The sequence below is a fragment of the Canis lupus genome, chromosome 1 (genome assembly GCF_003254725.2).
Source record: "Canis lupus dingo isolate Sandy chromosome 1, ASM325472v2, whole genome shotgun sequence".
Taxonomy (NCBI): Eukaryota; Metazoa; Chordata; class Mammalia; order Carnivora; family Canidae; genus Canis; species Canis lupus.
Window position 1 is genome coordinate 43,007,458 of NC_064243.1, and position 24,939 is coordinate 43,032,396.

Sequence of the window (24,939 nt, forward strand, 5' to 3'; positions counted from 1 at the left end):
TTGTTCTAAGGTAAAGTTTCATTCTTGTCCAGACTTTTCCTAAAGCAAAAATCATCTTCTCCAACCTCTAAATTTCAAGGACTTTAAAATGGTTTTTGCTAGTCAGAAAAGACATATCCAGAACTCTAGAACTTTGTGTTACTTCTCCTTCTCATGAATATTTTGAGGATCACTTAATCAGTAGCCCCATTTATTCTACTTTAAAAAAATGCATTGTAACAAAAATAAAACCCTAAACTCTGTACCGTTTATTTCTATTTTCTAACAATACAAATTCATCATATTTGGGACTCTACTTAGCCTGGAAAATCCTAGTGTTCAATAAAAAGTAAGGAAAAAGAAACTATTTCTTTGTAAATTGTGATACCTCTTTTTTATTAATTCTTTTCACAAAGTAAAAAGATTAATACAATAATTGAGTTCTGTTTTGAATTCAAAATGATACAATTTATTCAACATGAGACACAATTTAGCCAAGAAAAGACAAATGAACCTTGACACGAAAGAACCCCATACATATTAATAATGATAATGATGGTGGTTAACACTTGCTGGATTGGGCACTTGCTGGGCAACAGGCAGTGTTCTGGGCACTTGGCACATGTTGATTCACTGGATCCCTCAGTAGTCCGTGAGGTGGATATTAATCATGTCCTCATTATTGTAGTGGGGAAACTAAAGAAAGAAATTTCAGTCACTTACCAGGTCTGTCCAGCTGGTAAGTAATAGAGACAATACACTGGGAGAAAAAAACATTAATGAAAAGTATTTACATGTGATCCTGAGCTGTGGATATTTTTTAATTGCACAATGTACTCAAAATTATGGGTGATAATAATTCATTACAGTAATTATGTTATAAAATAAAATGCTTTTAAATTATATAAAATTAAAATGTTAAATAACACATAATATGTGTATTAAAATGATGGAAGGAAAATAAATATATTTACAATAAATAATGTTTAGAGTCTACATGATTAGTATGGTGGATAAGTACTAAATCTTTCTCCTTACAGTCAGGGTAAAGCCTGTTTTTTGAGACTTTGGTTGGTACAAACCCATTTGATTCAGGAGAAACAATTTAAAACAGACCCTTAGAAATTGTTCTCCAGGGATCCCTGGGTGGCGCAGTGGTTTAGCGCCTGCCTTTGGCCCAGGGCGCGATCCTGGAGACCCGGGATCGAGTCCCACGTCAGGCTCCCGGTGCATGGAGCCTGCTTCTCCCTCTGCCTGTGTCTCTGCCTCTCTCTCTCTCTCTCTGTGACTATCATAAATAAATAAAAATTAAAAAAAAATTAAAAAAAAAAAAAAAGAAATTGTTCTCCACTCATAGTAGGTAACCAACTCCTGACTCGAAGTTATAAATCTGACACTAACCCCTCAATTTGTTGTTCTCATAGTCCCAAAGTATGAGAGCTTGAAGTGGCATGTCTGCCAGAGATGGCTGCATAATGCTCCTGAGAGGAGAATGGAGGTCCATGAAGCTGAGACAAAGGTGCAAGAAGCCTAGAGAGTCAGAGTAAGGGGGAAGGAGAGGGGACCAGGTTAGATGAGGCTGAGTAGCTAAAGAGACTGAGAGGGAGAAGCTAGAAAGGGAGGAACATGTTGGAACCACAGAAGAGCAATTTGGCTGATGTACCAGATGATGAGCTCATGGAAGCTGGATTTTTTCCTCCTTTCTCAACTTGAACTTCTCCAAACAGTGATGATAGTTAGGGAGCTGAAACTAGTGAGAAGGCAGAGAAAAGAGTACATGGCTGGGGTTTTTTTTCCCTCAAAGGGAAAGATTAAAGGAATGTACCATGTTGAATGCTTAGAGGTTAATTTTGAAAAAAAGTTTAAGCTCAGGACAAGGATCAGGGTGTAATCAGTGATATAATATTTAAAAGGGTGCCAAAAATCTCAGTAATCAAGATAAATAATATTTTAATGTAATATTTTTAAAAATTAAAATTAATGAAAAAATCTGATAAACAAGATATCAAAATTCAGGCTGTTTTACACACCACATTAGTTTCAGCCCAGGGCCAGAGAGTCCGAGGGTTGATAATGGTGTAAAAACAGATTGGGCAACACAGAAACTTATATAGTCAAATTTTATTAAATCATGGAGTCATTACTGACTTTTCCATTTGGTTCAAATATAAAAGGATATTTTGATAAACGTAGATAGGGACATATATTTTTCCTTTTGTTTGGGGCTCCAATATAGCTCAGCAACACTGTTCCAGCCTCAAGATATTTGTTGGATAAGGCGAAATTCCAAAGGGAAGGCCAGTAGGCTGAATACTTAAAGATGCTAGTAAAAGAGGCTGAGCATAGGGGCCACTCCCTAAACTCCATTTAAAAATTAACAGGGAAAAAAAATTGACAGGGTGACTATGGAGAGGAATTTAGAACTAGGTAAAATGAATTTAACCTGATGTCCTCATTTTGCAAGATGATTTTATTTGCTACAGACACTAACCAAAGAGCAAGAGATTTGAAAGAATTTGAGAAATGACCTTGGAAAAAGATACATAGGAAAAGCTATTGAGTAAAAGTTATTCCCTAGGAAATAAAATGCATATAAATAATTAACATACCCAGGACATTGACACTTGAGAGTTTAAGTGGGCTCGAAAAGAAGACAATACAAATGAATTAAATGAAGAAATTCTGCACAACTCATGCAGTGATGTTGTTGCTCATATAGTATACAGATTAGAAATTCAAAATAGAGAAATGGAACTGGATCAATGTCTCTAAAATGATCAATAATAAATTAATATTTATTCCTGAATCAATATCACTGAGGTTGGACAGTACTTCATTATAAGAAAATGTATCTATTGTTATCTTCAGAACTTGGAATTTTACATTTTCATCTGTTTTGAGTTAAAAGTTTTTGCAGATACTTTTTAAAGATTTAGTATTTATTTAAAAATTTTTATTATAGTATGGTTGACACACACTGTTACATTAGTTTCAGGTATGCAACATAGTGATGCTAGCTACCATCACCATACAACTCTATTATAATACCATTAACTCTATTCCCTATGCTGTACCTTTCATCCTCATAACTTCTACATTCCATAACCAGTGTTTACACATGTCTCTCCAGAGGTCTCTACAGCAGAGACTTTGATAGGGATCCTGACTCTTAGTTCCTGGTCAGGTAAGTAATGCTTTTGATATCCATTAGTGTCTTTCCACAGCTTGGTTGCAAATATGAAAAGTTGTTCCAGGATCACAGTAGACTTAATTGAAGATAATAAGAAATGTTTGTAATTAGATGAAAGGCCCCTGACTTCATTGGGTGCAACCTTTGTTAATCAGCAGTTTCCTGTGTACAAATGGCTTGGAAATTGGAAATTATTCAGGAAATTGCTCAAAAATGACAGAATGGCTTCATATTTTAATGTCAAGTAGTTTAAATAATTGTGCTGGAGAAAACAAAACCCAGAGGTCAGTTCTTAATTGCACAATTGAGTTATATACTTCAGTGTCTAAAGTCTATTCTACTAGAAGAGGCTGAGAATCTAATCACATACCTAGGAAGACAAAATTAAAAAATAATCTGATAGAGAAAGCACCTGGTTACAAAAAATGATTCGATCTGCAAAGGGGAGTAGATATACCATAAAAGATATAATCTTCACATTCTATATGGAGGTTCTATTTCAAAGACAAAATAGCCTATGAATGTGGAGTACAGACAAGGTTATCAAAAATTCTGGAAAAGTCTGAGTCAGCATTTCTGAATTTAGTATGGTAAACCTCAGGTACATTCTTGACCATGACAACTGGAGTTACCCAGACATGATTTTTTCAACTTTTAAGTGATCAGACACAGACTTGTCTTGAATTGCTTGCTTGCTTGCTTGCTTGCTTGCTTGATTGATTGATTAGAGACACACAGAGAGAAGTAGAGACACAGACAGAGAGGGAAGCAGGCTCCCCATGGGAGCCTGATGTAGAACTCCATCCAAGGACTCTGAGATGACAACCTGAACCAAAGACAGATGCTCAACCACTGAGCCACCCAGGTGCCCTAAAATGCTCGATTATAAACTGAAGATTTTCTCTAACTTTAGGTCGGTCCCATTTGTTCATTTTAATATAGGTTCATTTATTGCAAGAGAATTCTTTCATATAAGTCATGAGGTACATTATAAACACAGAGAATGTGAGACAACCAGAAAGAATTAGAATTCTTGGTTCAAGAAATAAGATAATCCTATACTATACTCTATGAGAAAGGTGTTACATACAGGGTATCCTTACTCAGTTTGTACCATCAATGTTCAGCCCCCATGTAAAATAGTGGACATTTAGATAGAATTATACTTGGTGTTAGAAGATCAGTGGTAAGACATTTAAACCTGACCTCCACTCAGAGTTCATGTCTGGTGCCTGTTGCATCTTCTTCTTTTGGGAGAAGAAAGTAGAAATTTTAGAGGACAGAAAGACTGATTAATGACCCCAAAATGTGTTGGAGACAGCAGAGTAAAAATAGACAAGTGGGACTACATGAAACTAAAAACCTTCTGCACAACAAAGGTAACCATCAACAAAACGAAAAGACATTCTACCAAATGGGAGAAAATATTTGCAAATCATATACATTGATAAGGAGCTAACATCTGAAATATATAAGAACTCATGCAACTCAATAGTAAAAAAAACAAAAATCCAATTAGAAAGTGGGCAGAGGGGATCCCTGGGTGGCTCTGCGGTTTGGCGCCTGCCTTTGGACCAGAGCATGATCCTGGAGTCCCGGGATCGAGTCCCACATCGGGCTCCCTGCATGGAGCCTGCTTCTCCCTCTGCCTGTGTCTCTGCCTCTGTGTGTGTGTGTGTGTGTGTGTGTGTGTGTGTGTGTGTGTGTGTCTTGTGAATAAATAAATAAAATATTAAAAAAAGAAAGCGGGCAGAGGGTCAGAATAGAAAATTTTCAAAGAAGACATACAGATGTCCTTTCATGAAATACGAAAAGATGCTTAATATTGTTAATCATCAGGAAAATGCAAATCAAAACCACAAAGAGATATCACCTCACATCTGTTAGGATAGCTATTATTAAAAGACAAGAAATAACAAGTGTTGGCAAGGATGTGGAGAAAAGGGAACCTTTGTACACTGTTGGTAGAAATGTAAACTAGTGCCATCACTGTGGTAAACAGTATGGAGGGTCTTAAAAAACTAAGAATGGAACTTCCACACGATCTGGCAATACCACTTCTGGGTATTTATTCAAGAAAAATGAAAAGACTAATTCAAAAAGATATAATTACCTACATGTTCAATGCAACATTATTCACAGTAGCCAGGGCATGGAAATAGTGTTAAATGTCCACCAGTGGATGAATGGAAGAAGAAATGTGGTATATATAATGGATTATTCAACCACAGAAAATAATGAAATCTTGCCACTTGTGGCAACATGGATGGACCTTGAGGGTATTACGGTTAGTGAAGTAAGTCAGGCAGCATGCTCTCACTTATATGTATAATCTAAAAACAAAAACAAAAACAAAAATCCCCAAAACCCCACCAAGTCAAGCTCATAGATGCAGAGAACAGATTGGTAGTTGCCAGAAGTAAGGAGTAGGGTTGAGGGAGCAAAATGAGGTCAAAAGGTACAAGTTAACAGCTATAAACGAAATAAGCCATGGGGATATAATGTATAGCATGGTGACTATAGTTAATAGTACAGTATTGCATATTTGAAAGTTGCTAAGAGAGTAGATCTTAAAAGTACTCATCACCAAAAAAAAAAAATTTGTGGCTATTTATGGTGATGCATGTTAATTAAACTTAGTGGTGTCATCATCTCGTAATACAAATATCAAATCATTATGTTGTACACCTGAAACTAATACAATGTTATATGTCAGTTTTACCTCAATTTTAAAATGTATCGGAATATAGTAGCTTTAACACATGAATAATCTTTTTTTTTAAGATTTTATTTATTCATGAGAGACACAGAGAGAGAAAGAGAGAGGCAGAGATACAGGCAGAGGGAGAAGCAGGCTCCATGCAAGGAGCCCGACGTGGGACTCGATCCCAGGTCTCCAGGATCATGCCCTGGGCTGAAGGTTGCGCTAAACCACTGAGCCACCCGGGCTGCCCACACATGGATAATCTTATAAATATCTCTTAATTTTGTTTTTTTCGTGACCTAATCAAAGAACTGCCAGAATCCTGAGGCTGATAGTGCTCACTGAGATTGGTTTCCAAATTCACCTATTCTCATATTTTCAGAATTCCACTGAATATGCTTTTGTGTCTGAAGGTCTTGCTGAAATGCTTTCACCATGGATAACACAAAAGCCGTTTAGGTGGGTGGGGTCTGTAAACAGAAATCATGGATGGATTTGATCAAGCAAATTTAGGGTATAGAAACTGGAGAAAGCTAAGTAGAGGGAAAAAATCTGTAGCTACCAAAGAAGAAATGTCTAATCTGAGAGGGAGAGGTGTAGACATGAAAAGGCCAGAGGTCGATAAGACAATGAAAGTCACACACTCAAAGGTGACCCATTCCAGTCATGCCTAAATCTTCAGTAAGAAATATCAATCTCATGTGCTTGTTGGCCATATCTAGGCCTCGCATCACTGGCCATCAGGAAAATACAAATCAAAACCACAATGAGATACCACCTCACACCAGTGAGAATGGGGAAAATTAACAAGACAGGAAACAACAAATGTTGGAGAGGATGTGGAGAAAGGGGAACCCTCCTGCACTGTTGGTGGGAATGTGAACTGGTGCAGCCACTCTGGAAAACTGTGTGGAGGTTCCTCAAAGAGTTAAAAATAGATCTGCCCTATGACCCAGCAATTGCACTGTTGGGGATTTACCCCAAAGATTCAGATGCAATGAAATGCCGGGACACCTGCACCCCAATGTTTATAGCAGCAATGTCCACAATAGCCAAACTGTGGAAGGAGCCTCGGTGTCCATCGAAAGATGAATGGATAAAGAAGATGTGGTTTATGTATACAGTGGAATATTCCTCAGCCATTAGAGACGACAAATACCCACCATTTGCCTCGACGTGGATGGAACTGGAGAGTATTATGCTGAGTGAAATAAGTCAATCAGAAAAGAACAAACATTATACAGTCTCACTCATTTTATATTTGGGGAATATAAAAAATAGTGAAAGGGAATAAAGGGGAAAGGAGAAAAAATGAGTGGGAAATATCAGAGAGGGGGACAGAACATGAGAGACACCTAACTCTGGGAAACGAACAAGAGGTGGTGGAAAGGGAGGTGGGTGAGGGGTGGGGGTGACTGGGTGACGGGCACTGAAGGGGGCACTTGATGGGATGAGCACTGGGTGTTATGCTATATGTTGGCAAATTGAACTCCAATAAAAAGAAATTTAAAAAAATATCAATCTCACAAAAGGCCTACTATGTGTTGATTTCTTATGGAAAAATGTGAAAGACTAAGACCTATGTCTGGGCTGATATTAACAAAATAATATCTATAAATCAAGGAATCTGGCACAGAAGAAAGGGCTTTGAAATCCTAAAGGATATCTGAAGATATCTGACGTTGAAAGAGACAAGAGGGCTCCTACTAACTTCCGGTTTACAAAAGAAATTACAGCTGTGTACACGATTTTATGCATTTGTTAAATCAAGACAACAAGCCCTAAATTAAGTTGCTTATTCTAAGCTCCACATCACCAACCAAGACAAGAGAATTTCTCCTATCCTAGAAGTGGAGTTTTAGTCTAATCAGGAATCCCCCTGATCCTGCCTTCCCCTAGAGGAAAGTAACCCTATAATAACCACTTTTTGCCTAATATAACTTCTTTGTTCCTGCTCCCTTTTGCCTATAAAAGTCTTTCATTTTGTGCAGTTCCTTAGAGCTCCTTCCTGTCTACTAGATGGGATGCTGCCCAATTCGTGAATCATTGAAAAAAAAAACAATAAAATCTTACAATTTACTTAGCTGCATTTGTTTTTTAACAGCTTAAAAAATTTAAATCACCTCTATTTGTAAGAGTTATGAAAGAAACATGAAGTAGCAAATTTATAAGTTAATCTTTCTTACTCTGTTCTTCTAACTTCTGGAAGCATTGTAAATAAGCGCAGCTGTCACTTTCCCTCTTCCCCAGACTGATACATTTAAAAGCAACCTATTACCATCAATGAGATTATATGTTGTATTATAAGTGTCATCTGGGCTATTAAAATAAAATTGGTGTAGATAATATAGGACCTGAAAATAACATACCCATGGAAAAGGGCAGCCCTTATCTTAGTTCAGTTTGGTTTTGGTTTTACTAATCACCTCCAGGAACATCTTTACCATGTAATCCCAATGTCAGTTTAAGGCTGCAACAGGGAGAACTACAGTGTTTGGCAAATGAAACTTCCCAGGGTAGAAGAATGAAAGCTTACTGTTATAAGAATGTCTTTCTTTTAGATATAGAAAATGTTTTTTCCTTCCAGTTGTTTTTTTGACCAGATGGAAGAGTACATCAAGGAAACTGGCCAGCTGACTCTCAGCCCTTCCTGCAACAATCTTCACCCCTTCAGCTTTTATTTCAGACAACTCCATTTCTTGCCTGAGGAACTCATCTGGACCTTGAGTTTAGACCTCTTAGGTCAATCTTCAAGTTTCTCTCTGTGATTCACTATCACATTTTTGCTTCAATGCTTCTCTATCTCCAGATTAAAAAAGAAAGAATTCTTCAGGGTTCTGTCTTAATCAGCTCTTATTCCATCTGCCTTTGGTTTTTCTTGGCTTTCATCTATTCATTCCCTTCTGCCTATTTATCAGTATTTTAATAGCTGAGGAATATTATTCAACTCAGTGGTTGCTTATTTGGTTGTAAGTTTATACCACATATATTTTGTATTTGCCAAGTCATTTTATCTCAAACATATTATACCCAATAAAGTTTTTCCTTCATATATTCTGACCAGAATTTCTTTCATATATTATTAGTTTAATTTCTTTCATATATTATTAGTTTAATTTTAGAAAAATATAATTTTATGCTTTGTCAGAATCAGAGATACGCTTTTGAAATCAGACATAATTTGCACATCCTGGGAGGAGACCAGAATCAGGGAAGTGTAGATTGTTCATCATGATAGATGTTAAGGAACTTGGGGAACGTGGCCAACCATGATTCACAGACAGACATGTTAGTCCTGTAAAATTCAGGTTGGCCTGACAGAAATTCTGAAAGTGGAATGTTTGTTTTCTTCTCTTTATCTTTGGCCTGAAGAGGGGGAGTAGAAGGTAGAGTGAAATAAGGGTACTATATCCACTTCCATATATGCTTTCTTCATTTTGACATTTATACATTTTGTGGAGTGGAGGGCACTTATGTTATTTATTTTAAGATTTTATTTATTTATTTATTTATTTATTTATTTATTTATTTATTGACACAGAGAGAGCTTGAGCAAGTACAAGAAAGCAGGGGAAATAGCAGAGGGAGAGGGAGAAGAAGGCTCCCCACAGAGCAGGGAGCCTGATGTGTGGCTAGATCCCAAACTGTGCCCCACTCCTCCGATTGTGACCTGAGCCAAAGGCACTCAACTAACTGAGCCACTCAGGTGCCCCTGGAGGGTACTTATAATGTAATCATCTAAATTGGAGCTAGGCTGACATCACGTAGAACCTAAAGTATTCTTATACGAGTAGGTCCTAAACACACAATTAAGACAGTAAGATCATAGTTATGTACTATGAATTATAACCATTGCTCACAGAATTTTATTATAAAGTTCTATAAATGTGAACACATGGTCAACCTTATAATCTCCAAGAAATAATGACAACTATCTCAGCAGAGGTAACAGGAGGCTGTAATGTGATCAGATGGATGAAGGACATTTACCATCGAATATGGCATTGTCCAGGTGAAATTAAAGTGATCAAGCAGGGAAAGAATCTATTTAATAAACATAATGGTATGAAAGAGGCAGAAATTTCCTCTAATTTGTAGGGAGTCTCCATAAATTTTAAAGGTCATTTTTTTCTTATTTTACAAAAAAAGAGATATCCATATAGAGAAGATGAAACCAGTCTCTACCTCATACAATGCACAAAGATTAATATGAAATAGTTATGGGTTTAAGTGTATAATCAAAAACAAAAATCTTTCAAAAAGAGAATATGAGAAAATCCTTGTAAAGGTGGAGTAGCCAATTTTTTCTTAGATAGAACCAACAAAGAGAAAAAAAAAGTTCTTCAAAAGCCAGAATCATAAAAGAAAATTAACCAAAGATAATTTTGACTATATCAATATTAAAATTTTTGTTCTTCTAAGAATACCATTAGTGAAACAGGAAACAAAAAGCAGACTGAAACAAAATGTATGAAATGCATGTATCAGACACTAGGCTTATGTCAGAACATAGGAAGACCACTTATAACTGAAAAATAAGAAGGCAAAAAAAGTTTATAATGGGCAAAGAAAGGGTTTGACTTCCAGACTGGCAAAGTAAGGACCTCTGAAAATCTGTTTCTCCATAAAAACAGTGAGAGCACTGGTAAATATTGTAAAAAATCAACTTTCAAGACTTTGAAAATTAACCAAATGTTTGCAACAGTCGGAGGAGGATTTATTCAAAAAGTGGCTAAATCTTGGTAAGAACAGAGAACTTTATGGCTTTTTAACTTGCCCTCATCCAGTTCCATCCCCTAGTTTGCAATAGCTCTGAAAACTTATACATAGGTTAACTGGATATTGATCTCTTTCCTTGGAGAAAATATATAAGGAACTTTTACAAAATATGCTTCAAAATTGGAAAGGTATGCCTGTGGGAGATGGGTAAGAGGAAGATAGGTTTCTTCCTTGATACTGTCTGTTCTTGTATAAGAATAAACAATAAATCTCAGATAAAACAAATAGTATATATTTGATATTCTCCAAAGAAGTTTGAAGCAAAAACTCAACTGAAATTTTGTAGGTAAATCATGAACTTGGAGTGATATCACTAAGCCTTTCAGAACAAATACGAGTCACAATTCACAATTAAAATTAGCATATTTCTTTTAAAAATTGCAGTAACTGCAAAAATCAAGTTTAGCAGCCCCTGGAGTAGACAAATGGCTTTGAAGCTCTTTTCAAGTCCCATCCCTGGAGAATCATCAGCATTTGACCTGTCTGGTAGTTTCTAAGAAACACCCACTGGTACAGCTTGCCTTTATTTGGCCTGATTCAGAGTCAGACATCAGCTAGTGTGGACAGCCTTTCCCACTTTGAACATTTTCCAAAACAATCAGTAGCAATTGTTTCATATCACAGCAGTCTGGAGTGGTCACAAAAGTTCAGACAAAAAGCCAAAAAACTTAAAAGGAAAAGTTGAAATGAAATATTTATAGAGAGTTTTGAAAATCTCTAAATATTTTGGGGTGTTTATTGGTCACATGCATGTGCAGGGATGTGCACAGACTCAGAAAAAGACCTAATTTCTTTGAGGCTCTGCACAAGCAGGACTTGAAGGCTGAGACAGAGGGTAAGCTGCTTGTCAGTGGAATAAAGACATGCATGCCCCAACACAGACATGCAGAACCCCTCTAAATGCTGGGAGTGTTACTGGTTCCAGGCAGTTGAAGAAATGCTTGTATAATTAACTGACCACTGTGTTAACTGAGGAGAGGTTTCAGTGGCTGCAAATAACAAAAAATATATACAGAATTTGTTAGAAAAGTCACTACATAGACATCAACAACAAACCTTGGGAAGGGAAGAAATATGATTTTCAGAGTTGCCACATTATATTATTTAAAAGACCAGTTTTTGCCAAAAAAAAAAAAAATCATGAGACATGCCAAAAAAAAAAAAACAGGAAAATATGACTCCTACACAAGGAAAAAAGCTGTCATTTAGAAACTGCCCTTAAGGAAGACCAGACAATGGATTTATTAGGTGAAATTTTAAAATTAGCTCTTATAAGTATGTTTGAAGAAGTAAAGTAAACCATCACTAAATAACTAGAGGAAGTATGAAATTAATGTCTCACTAGAGAATATCAATAAAGAGACAGAAACTGTTAAAAGGAACCAAGTAGAAATTTTGGAATTGAAAAGTATAACAGAAATAAGAAATTCACTAGAGGCTCTTAACAACTGATTTGAGCTGGCACAAGAAATCAGCCAACTTGAACATAGGTCAATCAAAATTATTCAGTCTGAGTAATATAAGGAAAAAGAAGGAGGAAAAAATGAACAAAGCCTTAGAGACCTGTGGCACATCAAGTAGACCAACATAGCACATCAGGGGAATACCAGAAGGAGGGGAAGAAGGGGCACAAAGTATATTTGAAGATAAAATGGTGAAAAGCTTGCCAAATGCAATGAAAAAGATTAATCTACACATGTGAAAAGCTTAACAAATTCCAAGTAAGATAAACTCAGAGTTAAACATCTAAACACATTGTAATCAAACTGTCAAAGACAAAAAGAGAATATTGAAAGCAGCTAGAGAAAAGCAGTTTGTTACATACAAGAGATCCTCAGTAAGATTAACAGCTGATTTTCTAGCAGAAAACAGGGAATCTATAAGGCAGTGAACTAACATATTCAAAAGTCTGAATGAAATAGGCCGCCACCCAAGATTTCTACATCTAGCAAACCTTACATACTGAAAGAGAAAAATTAGGCATACACAGACAAACCAAAATGGGGAATTTGTTGCTAGCAGAGCTGCCCTATGGGAAATACTAGAAGGAATCATGGAAGCTAAAATGAAAGGACAATAAATCAAACCCACATAATGTAAGAAAGGTAAAAGTAACTATACAGGAAAATATAAATGACAGTAAGCATGCATGTTTATATCTCTTTTCTTGTCCAACTGATTTAAAAGACAATTGCATAAAGCAATAATTCTAAGATTATGTTGATGTGCTTATAATGTATAAGATATAATTTTTATGACAATAATAGCATGAAGAAAGTAGAAGAGAACTATGTTATATAGGAGCAGAGTTTGTATATACAAAATGGAAATTTATTTGGTATTAATCTGAACCAGACTGCTATAAATCAAAATGTTCATTGCAAACACTCCAGGGCAAACACTAAGAAAAGAAACTTTAAAATATAATAAAAAGAACTATAAGAAAATTAAAATGGCATATTAAAAGATATCTAATCTACTAAACAAAAGATAAGATAATGAAGGAATAGAGGAAGAAAAAATTTTAGATACTGAGGTAGGCAAAACAATGTCCTCCTAATGCCCATAGTCTTTGAATATGTTATGTAACATAAGGGATGGAGAAATTATGATTGCAAGTGGAATTAAGGTCAATAATCAGCTGGCCTTTAAATAAGAAAATCATCCTATCCAGTGGACCAAATACAATCACAAGAATCATTAAAAGGTGGGAGAAAGAGGCAGAAGAATCAGGAAAGCATACATGATGACAGTAGCAGAAGACAGAGGGATTCAATGTGAAAAGGACTCTGATGGCCATTGCTGGCTTTGAAGACAGAAGCCATGAGCCAAAAAATATGAACAGCCTATAGAAGAAGGAAAAGGCAAGGAATGGATTATTCTCGATAGCCTCCAAATAGAATTCATCCCTGACAAAGGGCTGAGTTTTAGCTCTGCAAGACTCATTTCATATTTCTGATCCATAGACTGTAGGTTAATAAATTTGTGTTATTTTAAGCCACCAAAGTTTGTGGCAATTTCTTTCAATAGTAATAGGCTACCAATTAAGAAATGTAGAAACTAGAAAAATACTAAGTTCTCATATCAGTAATTAAATTAAATAACAACACAACAAAATAGTTGCAAACGTCAATATCCTTTTCAATAATGGGCGAAACATCTAGATAGGAGATCAACCACAAAATAGAGGATTTGAATGATACTATAAACCAAGAACACCAGGGTGCCTGAGTGGTTCAGTCAGTTAAACATCTGCCTTCAGCTTAGGTCATGATCCTGGGTCCTTGGATCAAGCCCCTCAGCACTCCCTGCTCAGCAGGGAGTCTGCTTCTCTCTCTCCCTCTATGCCTTACCCATCTTGTGTTCTCTCTCTCTCATAAATAAATAAATAAATAAATAAATAAATAAATAAATATTTATAGATAGATAGATAGATAGATAAAATTAAAAACAACAACAAGGAGACCTAACAGATATGCACAGAATATTCCACTCAACTATAGCAGAATGCACATTCTTCTTAAAAACCCATGAGATATCCTCCAGGATAGGCTATATGGCAGACCATTTAAAAACTTTCAGTGAATCTATAGAGATTGAAATCAAACAAAATGTATTTTCTGTTCATAAGGAAGTGCAATTACAAAGAAATCAGTAATTAATAGGTTCCTGAACAACAATGGGTAAAACAGAAGATAAATTATTAAATACTTTGAGTTGAATGAAAACAAGAAAACAACATACCAAAACTTATGGGATGTAATAAATGCAGTGCTGGAGGGAAATTTACAGAAGTAAATTGATAACCTAAACTTCCATATTAAGAAACTAAATAAAGAGCAAGCAGAGGAAGGAAATAATAAAAATTAAAGGAGAAATAAATAAACTAGTTACAAATTATTGTCCCAATATTCATTCATCCAGCCTCCTAGCATTTTTAGCATTATTTGAACCACCTGCTATGCTCCTACACCAGGACTTTATGCTTTCTCCTGCTTCTGCCTATAACATTCTTCCTACAAAGATGTCCATGACTTGCTTCCTCATCTCCTCCAGGTCTTTACGCAACAGTTCCCAACTAATTGAAACACCTTTTCTTCCTATTTAAAATTGCAGTCCATTTCCCTGCATTTCTTACCCCTCTCTGGCCTTATTTTTCTTTATATTGCCACCTCTGACTAAGATAGCAGATATATTTTCTTATTTATTCTGTTCAGTCTACTACTGACTTCCAAATAGAATGTAAGGTTTATATAAACTAGGTACTATATCCTCAACACCTAAAACAGTGCATTGTAAGCACTCAATGAATTGTTGATGAATGAATAAATGCATATATACATACAGTAGGGAACATAAATGAACTAGAGCTACATGTGTCTACATGCATCAATATCTCCAACAAAATGTTGAGTGAGAAGATAGTGTCCAAAAATACATACAGAATAAAACATTTATATACAGTTTATAAATAGGGAAATAATACCATATATCACTATGGATACATATATAAATATTAAATGCAAAGGAATGAAAAGCAAATTCAGAACAGTGGTTACATCTGGGTATGTAACTCTGTAACAATACAGAGTGATGTATTATTTAAAAAGGCACATTGCTAACTTCAGAAATATTGATAGAAGATTTTATTTCTTAAGTTTGTTAAATCATGGGTATAAATTCTGTTGTCTGTACATTGTTATGCATGCCTTACATGTTTAGCAACTTTTTTTTAACTTGAATTATTCCAAGGAAAAATTAGTCACATATTTTTTTGCCCTATCACGGTCATTAGGCTATATTTTCTTAGTCTGACTAAATATTGATTTTAAGTAGATATCCTTTCTAATGATAAAGTTTCTACATGGCTTATTTCCTCATTAAAAATTGTATTATCATCTTATGTTAGTCATTTATTAATAGGTACCTTTTATAATTGTATTAGGTACCCTGAAGGGATTCCCATATTTGGTGAGGACAGAATCATAACTATATAATTAGTCAAGAAATTATTTAAGAGTTCCATGGAAGCTTTAAGCCTACAAATTGGGCACCAAATATCCCTCTTAATAGTAGTTTGCATGTGATAACATCCATCTGAAAGAGGGAAGATTTGCTTCACTTCTAAAAATAATTTAATACAGAAACATGTGTATACATGTATTAGAGAGATTACAGAAAGTCTTTAAAGTAGAGCTGACCTTTAGCTAAATTCTAAGGCAGGGAGCGTTTCTCTTCAGTGCTCCATCTCTTTCTGTTCTACATGACTTCCTTCCCACTTGGCAAATTCTTTTCCAAACTTTTGGCTGACCCTACATTTCATAATTTATAAGATTTCCCTTTCAATCTTTCAAAATTCAAGAGATAAGAGTAGGACTCCTCCATAGGAAAACAGAAAAGAAGGATCCAAATACAAACTTGAATCTCACTCTGGGCCCTGACCTTTATCATATTTCAGCAACATCATCACTTATAACCCTACTTTCTCTGCACTTAGTAAATTCTATACTTCTGGCACAATGCATATCATTTGGGCTTTCCTTCCTTTGCAGCTGTTTGAATGTCTCATCCTCATTCTTTATTCTACTCCATCAGAGTTGATGTGCATGGGCATAAAAAAAAAAAAAAGGTCAGGAATATTTCTCATCAAAGAAACCAAGGATAAAGCAGAGAATTCTCATGAAGGCAGTTTTGGGAATGAGAGGAGTATAAGATAAAACCAATGGGGCACCTGGGTGGCTCAGTCAATTAAGAGTCTGCCTTCCGTTTAGGTTATAATCTCAGGGTCCTGGGATTAAGCCCCACGTGAGGAGGCCCATTTAGTAGGTTGGAGAGAGTCATTTTGTAGGTATAGAGGGCCTTCCCTGGCACTCTGAAATCAAAGCCATAAAAAGGATGATTATTCATTTGTTTACTTGTTCATTCCTTTATCCCCAACTGGAATCCTAAGTCATATCTAGGAATGTTTGTTCCAGAGTCCAGACATTCTGAGTACCATGTCAAAGAAAGGAGCCAAAGAGGTGACCGAGAAGGAGCCACAGCAGCAGCAAGAACAGCAACAAAAGAGGAAAACGAGGAGAATGGAATCTCAGAAGCTGAGAGAGTCACAAAGGACAGAGGCAGATTAGGGTGTCAATGCTGAAAGTTAAATAAAATTACAACTAAACAGTACTCATTGGATTTGGTGACATGGAAACAATTCTTCGTCTTAGAGAAAAGTTTCTGTAAATGTTTTTGGTCAGAAGCCAATCTGCAGTGAATCAAGGAGTGCATGGATATGTTAGAGAAGGCAGTCTAGATGCAGACCTACTGTTTCTAGTGCCTTGACTATCAACAGGAGAGGTCTTTAATGGTATTTTGGGTGCTCCTTGCTTCCCAGACCCAGAGCCAGATCAGCTTTGGCAACCTTTCATGTCTGGGTATGATAAAAAGTTGTTAGATTTTATATATATATTTTATAAATTTATATATTTTATAAATATATATATAAATATACATTTTAATAATATATATTAAATAGTATTTAAAATATATATTAATATATATTAAAAAGTTTTTAAAAAGATTTATTTATTTTAAAGAGAGTAGTTTGGACAGAGGGAGAGAGAGACAGAATCTCAAGCAGACTCCCCACTGAGCATGGAACCCTCACAACCCTGAGATCATGACCTGAGCCAAAACCAAGAGTCAGACTCCCAACCAACTGAACCACTCAGGCACCCCCCAAAAAAGTTTTTTAAATACAAAATTTCCTTTTAGCTAAATTTCAAATTTCTTTATTGTAAGGAAACATTTTAGAAAGCAATAATTATTTTATTTACCTTTGTATTCTGATTTTGTAAATTAAGAGCAAATCTTTCTAGATACAGTTTATGAAAACATGATCATCTTTTCTCTTTACTTCATTCTCAAATGTCAGTTGATTTTAAATGGTTCCAAAGAAAGAGCAGATTATTTCTTCCTACGAACCTTTATTTTTCTATGTCATGAAGGATCAGGCAACAGGAACACAACACAATGTGAGGACATATAGCATTTTATGAGATGAATTCCAAAGCAGCATAAAATAAAATTATCAGTGAGTAATGAAATAGAAACAGAGAAATATAGATCTGTAGTTGCTGTTCAGAGATGCAGAAATCAAATCATCACAATTTGAGCGAAACAAATAAATCTTAATGAGTCATCTAGCATCCCCTCGAGATTTCATTACATAAATATTTAAAAGCAGGTAACTTCAGCATCTCTATATCAGTTTTTTTTTTTTTCTGGCCTAAAGTGTTGGGAGAATCTAATACCTGTTCTTTTCCCGCCTAAAGTATAGGAAGATTATAACATAGGTTTATAATGCCGGTTGAGGAGCAGATAACATCTTCTGAGGGTAAACTCTTAAAGGATAGAGATTATTTCTTTACATATATATCCAGCACATGCAAGTCCCAGAAAAGTACACAGTAAATACACTGTGAAAACATCTTTATAAGCTTGTCCTGATTTTCCATGTCTACCTTTCTTAAAATACTGTGTGATTCTTTGAGATTATTTTACAGCCCAAATATTTTATTTCCTCATAATGTACTAAATCTATACACAACTAAATCTAACTTGAGTAAATGGGTTACATTAGTTATTTGTAATGTGTAGTGAAATTATGAGCTAACTGTTTTGAAAATGATTCTAATTTCTTTTACTTGCAGATGTTAGATCTTTTGGTGGAAAACACATGATTATGTTGGAAGCAGGAACTCCTGCTGACACACTAATAATGAGGAACCAGGTGAGAGGAACAGAACAACAGGAATTGATAAAGCACCAGGAGAAGAGCCAGATGAGAAGGAGAAAACAAGATATTGATAAAACCCAGGACTTGAACAGGATCAGAAACAGGAGAAAGGATTAGCCTTTGCAAAGGGGTGGGTATTGGCTTCTCTGAGAGAAGGAAGAAGAGAAGATGTGTTCATGGACATCCAGTTTTGAGAAAGACAGGTAAGAACCATTACTTGTAAATAATGAATTTGTTAACATCCTTATAGGCCACTGTCAAAAAGAGGCCATAGTGGTAGAATTGACGGGTTTGAAAAAAAAAAAATAAGGCAAGTTTAGAGAACATGCTTTATATAATGCAACAGACTCCTGGAGAAAAGTTTTCCAGCAGTAGAAAAGGTCCGACCAAGCTTACAAAGCGGGGCTCAAACCATTCAGGATAATGTTGTGATTTGAACCACTAGTTCTTATGAATGTATTCAAATGCTGAAACAGAAACCCCAACCCCAGTTTAGGGATTACCAAATTGCTTGTAGTAAAATGGACTTAAATGTGAACTTTTGGCTTCATGTAATTTATGTGAACCCACTGCAGGTATTCGGTGCATAGGCCTGGAATGAGTGAAGGAACAAATGAATGAATAAATATATGCATTACATATGTTATATTCTCTCTCAGAGTTCACAGTCAAGAATATCCAAAATGGCCTATTATTTTGGCTTTTTGTTGGGAATGGCTGCATAGAAAGATATGCCAACATTTTCAGAATTGGTGGCCATTTGAAGAGAAATAGTCACTATTTCTTTTTTTTTTAATAGTCACTATTTCTTAATGGGAGAATTCTAGATATGTATGGTTGTAATTTTGGAAATTACTAAAAGCTTTGTTGCAGTTAGAACTTCTCTCCTTCTGGACTCAATTTTCTTATCCAAGAAAGACAGCTAATAACAGTAGTCATTTGTGCTATTTCCAGGTACGATTCTAAGTATTTCACTTAGAGTATTTCATGTAATTTTTACAATAACCCTAAAAGGTAGGTATTACATTTACCTCTATTTTATAGGTGAGAAAATTAAGGGATAGAACAGTTAAGAAGGTCAAATTCACTTGTCAGAAAAAATAAAGGTGCCAGATGGTTTCAAACCCAAATCATCTGACTTTCAAGCCTACATACCTAAGAACTATGGTAAATAGCTTTTTACATACTTAAAATAGTCCCTTTGAAATTCTGAAATTTATAAGTTTATTGGAGTATAAAACTTAGTTATCAAGAAGAATTTATAAGAAGTCTTCAATATCTACAACATTTAGAAAAAAAAAACTAACTTCTCAAGGGGTAAAAGTAAAAAGAAATACACTTGAATGGGTTTAGAAGCAAGTGACATCATGGCTTCCTGTGAGGAATCTTTCTTGCTTTTCAAATCTGGAATGCACAGAGCCCAGGAATGAGAAGATATGCCAAGGTATCCTCAAACTCAGAGCATAAACTTCACACAAGCTTTTGCAATATGATTTCCCCCGTGTTACAGTGATATATAAAAATTATCTTTTTATTGGAACATTAAACTAGTATATCTTTGAATTACAATGTGAGATCAACAAACCTTTTTCCACCCTTCTGCAGATCTTACTCTGTGTCCCCAGCCTTCCAAGAATGAGTTTCTTCTACTATTAAAAGTATACTATTGAAAAATTTGAGGGATCCCTGGGTGGCTCAGTGGTTTGGTGCCTGCCTTCGGCCCGGGGCCTGATCCTGGAGACCCTGAATCGAGTCCCACATCGAGCTCCCTGCATGGGGCCTGCTTCTCCCTCTGCCTGTGTCTCTGCCTCTCTCTCTCTCTCTCTCTCTGTGTCTCTCATGAATAAATAAATAAAATATTAAAAAAAGAAAAATTTGAAAAGCACTGTTCAAGGGCAATAAGTATGTGTAGCAAACCTATCTAGGAATTAAAGATAAAATTATTCTATCTTTAGGAAAAAGTTTTAGGAGCCACAAAGAATTTTAAAACATAGAAGCTGTAGTTTCTTCATCACTGCTTCTTGGTGGCTAGAATTATCCATGAGCTGGAAGGGCTTCAGTGTGCATTATAGGGAAGAGAGTGCACAGTCCAGATCATTGTAATAATTAATTTGCCATCGCTACTCTGTACTGAGAATACAAGTGCAGATAGTGAGCCTGAGACGTAATTGCTGACAAATATGCTGTGTGTATTGAAAACCAGAAAATTTGCAGCTGCCGCCCAGACTTCCCCATTGTGCAGATTGACAATGAGCCACAAAAGGGACATGAGGTAAATAAATGTAGGGTGTATGCTGCAAGCCATTTTGATGAAATATCTGGGGGACAATTTAATATGAAATATCAGCTGGTAGAAGGGAGCAGCTGCCTATTTCGAGGGATGACTCAAGCTAAAAACTTTAGCTCCTATTTTATAATGAAAGATTGCCAATATATAAACCTTCATTTGAGGAAGGGTGGGGAAAGTGCTGGATTTGCATGTGTAATTGGTATCCATGCAAACTTGCAAATATATGAAGCAACAGTTTTTCTGAATCTTGTCAGAAGTCAAAACTTATTTCGAACTCCAGTATGCAGAAACTTCCTTAGGTGACTCATCTTTATTCCTAAATCTTTCTTATACATAGCTTAGACTCTCAGAGACAGAAATTTCAATATTTCTTATGTAGACCATTTTAATCCTCAGGTTCCAGCCTCACATGAACCTCAGTTGTAGAATGACCAGATATTTCCAATTCCTGTACTTTCTGAGATGTTTGCAGCACAAATTAACTTGCTTCTGGGCTCTAGCCACTACAAGGTTAGCTTGAAGCTTTCTGAGGCTTTTGGAGTTGATTACTTTCCAGCTTCTAAAATCTTGTTGCTTTTACCTCCTCTTCTGGTCTTTTTGTTTCTGTGGGTGAAAGCCCTTATAAATATATCTGTCCATTTGATCCACCAATGTTACCTAGAAGTTCTGCTAATTTTAATGGAAAATATTTGAACAAGATAAATCTGTTATAAATGTTGAAATTCCAAATATTTGGGCAGTAACAAAGGAGGGAATTTGAAGACTACATATCTTCTTGGAGTTCATCAAATTCCACTGTATCTAAGTGGAAATAAAATCATCCAGTTTTTTTTATAAATCTCAGATTCCTGTGCGATGTGAGGTTTATAGAGTTGCCTGTTCTTTCCACGTTGGGATTTTTCAACCCCTTTGAAAATTCATTCCTCTCTGAATTTTTCCTCTGTGACTCTTTCCTATTGAGCATATGGCTGGCAAGACTGCCGATTGGCCCAGTACTCAGGCCCAACCACACTGACATCTGGGAAGTCCAGAGGGCTATGTGTCTGCTGCTGCCTGCGGAGCTGGATAAGCATGCTGTGTCTGAGGACACCAAGGTTGTCCCCAAGTACACCAGCTCCACTGACCCAAGCCTAACATTAATAAAGAGAAAGAAGAAAGAGAGAGAGAGAGAAAAGAAAGAAAGAAAGAGAAAGAAAGAAAGAAAGAAAGAAAGAAAGAAAGAAAGAAAAGAAAAGAAAGAAAAGAAAAGAAAAGAAAAGAAAAATAAGAAAAAGAAAAGAAAAGAAAAGAAAAGAAGAAAAGAAAAGAAAAGAAAGAAAAGAAAAGAAAAAAGAAAAGAAAAGAAAGAAGAAAGAAAAGAAAGAAAAGAAAAGAAAGAAAAGAAAAAGAAAAGAAAGAAGAAAGAAAAGAAAAGAAAGAAAAGAAAAGAAAAGAAAAGAAAAGAAAGAAAAGAAAGAAAAGAAAAGAAAGGTAGGTGTGGGGGGCAGAGAAAGAATCTTAAGTAGGCTCCATGACCAGCACAGAGCCCAACGCAGGGCTGATCTCAAGACCCTGAGATCATGACCTGAGCTGAAATTAAGGGTCAGACACTTAACCAACTGAGCCACCTAAGTGCTCCCAGTCATTGTCACTTCTAAATCAAGTGTGTTCACAGCGGCCCTGGTAACTGAGATACTTGGACTGTCACCCATTGTCTTCTTACAGCCTTTCCTCTATGAAGTGCAAGCTCTCTTCCAACCTTCATTCCTCCCTCCCTTTCTCCTGCTCCTCTCTCCTTCCCTTTTTCCTTCCTTCTATGCCTCCTTCTCTCTTTCTGTATTTCTTTCTTTCTATCAAATTGATATGAACCATATTCTGTTGTGCTCATATTTTGTTCCTTTTTCTACCAAAACATTTTCCATTCCCATCAACACTTCAGTGAGAATACTATTTTAATAACTAATATTTGACCATTTAAACTTTACACAATCCTTTTATTTCACACATTCCTTTTAAACCAGGCATGTTTTCTCCCTCATTGCTTCTTCCTGCCTCCCTGACAAGGATGGTTCTTCGCTCTTCAAGTGTACACTTTCACTCTGATTCCATAGTCCCTAAATTTCTCCTTCTCTTGGTCTTAATCTTCTTTCTACTCTTTGATCACACAGTCTCTACAATACCTGACCTTTGCCTAACAATCTTAGGTATCTTCTCATCAATTAAAAAAACCAACTCAAAAACCCTTTGACTTTGCTTTCGCCTCAGACCATTGCTCTAAGTCTTTTCTCACTCTTGACACATACCTAATCTCATTTTCTGTTCACCCCAACTATTCTTTTAGACAGCATTTGCTGTCTTCACTCAATTTAAATTGAACTCAAAGGCAGCCAAAAACTTCCTAGTAGGTCCAAGAGCCTGAACCTGGCCAGTGATCATTTGTCTTCCTCAGCATCCTTCAAAATACTGGAACGTTGGCTCCATGGCTTGTCTTCCTAGCTCTCTGGCTGCCCCTTACCACCTTTACATCTTCTTCTCTACTAATTCCCATTTTAATTTTTATTCCATTCGGCTTACAATTAGCTTTTTTCTGTGGCAACCAAGTAAAATGCCATGGGAATTTCTATCCTCCCATCTGGGCCTAGTGCTCTGTTTACTATTATTTTCTACCTGGTACCGATTATAGTTAGAATGAGAAGTGGGTATCTGTATAAGTTGACTGATGCATATCTATAGTTAAATACCTTTCAATTTCATAAAACTGATCTATCTACATGTCTGTATATCTATATCTATATTTATATCTGTTTATCTCTCTATCAAGAGAGAGAAAAGCAGCCTGAAGCTAGTAAATATAACTAAGAAAAAAAGAAAATTGATGAGAATCAAAGGGATTATTCACCACAAAATTTTAAATGTATGGAGAAAGAAGGGCATGAATAAGATTTAAATTTTAAAATTCTTTAAAAAATAGATTCCAAGACATTTTTATGTAATATACAAATGAAATAGTTATTGAACCCCTTATTAAGGCATAGATTCGTGAAAGTCTATCTAAAGATAAAATTCATTTAAAATAAAATAAGAAGTTTGGAGTCAAGTAAAGTTTATGAGATAAATTAGATTTCTCTTAAGTTTGTTCTAACAGACAAAATAGGCTTTTTTTTAAAATTTTTTTTTATTGGTGTTCAATTTACTAACATACAGAATAACCCCCAGTGCCCGTCACCCATTCACTCCCACCCCCCACTCTCCTCCCCTCTACCACCCCTAGTTCGTTTCTCAGAGTTAGCAGTCTTTACGTTCTGTCTCCCTTTCTGATATTTCTCACACATTTCTTCCCCCTTCCCTTCTATTCCTTTTCACCATTATTTATATTCCCCAAATGAATGAGAACATATAATGTTTGTCCTTCTCCGACTGGCTTAATTCAATAGCTAGTTGAGTCTGTATAATTGAGTGGGTGGAGTAAATGGCAACTAGGTTCTAGGTAAAATCTGCCTCACCATCCCCTGTAAAGACATCTGCCTACAAATTAAGTTTTGTGGCCATAAAATAAGGAATGTAGTTGAAAGGCTTATGCCCAGATGCTTCTGACTTGTAAGTAAAAGTATGAGTACTTATGTCTTAAAAGGTTGCCTTAGAAAGGAGAGCAAAAATTGTTTAGAGTGTAGGGTCTGGCCTAAAGAGTTAGTATGTAGAGTGTGGCCTTCAGGGAAGATTAACTGTTCTTGTTCTCAAGGATTTATGTTTTCTTTGATCTTTTAGCAAATCTCTTTGGAAAAATACATTAAAAAATATCCAGTAGCCCTTTGCCATTACAATTTCTTGCCATTCCTTTTTCTTGAAAAAAGTTACTTGTGTCTTCATATATTGAAGCATATAATTCATCCCAGTAAGTACATATAACAAAGCCTATACACCAGGCAACATAACTTAAAAGAACATTAAGAGAAAAACCTTGTTCCAGGAGTTGAAATAGTATTAAATTTATCATAAATATGTATTTACTTCAAAGCAAGTTGAAGACAAATACCCGAATCTGTCCAATTCTAATTTTTAATGCTCACTATGCACCAGCTAATGCTCATGAATGCTCAAACCTACTCTTCTTTTTAGATCCAAGACCTGTCCTGGGCAGGGAAAAAAGATGGAGGATGGGGAAACATCTCAGGAGCTGTGATGGGTGACCTGGCATCAGAGCACACTAACTGCTACTTCAGACCTGACCTTGTGCT

General features: G+C 35.8%; 1 long non-coding RNA gene across 1 annotated transcript in view; it reads right to left on the minus strand.

Moving 5' to 3' along the window:
• Window positions 1-432: 432 nt before the first annotated feature.
• LOC112643793 (uncharacterized) overlaps window positions 433-24,939 on the minus strand; it is a 90,792-nt gene continuing 66,285 nt past the window's right edge. The window contains exon 3 of the long non-coding RNA XR_007411109.1: window positions 433-675. This is a non-coding gene — a long non-coding RNA (uncharacterized LOC112643793). The remainder of the gene's footprint in view (window positions 676-24,939) is intronic.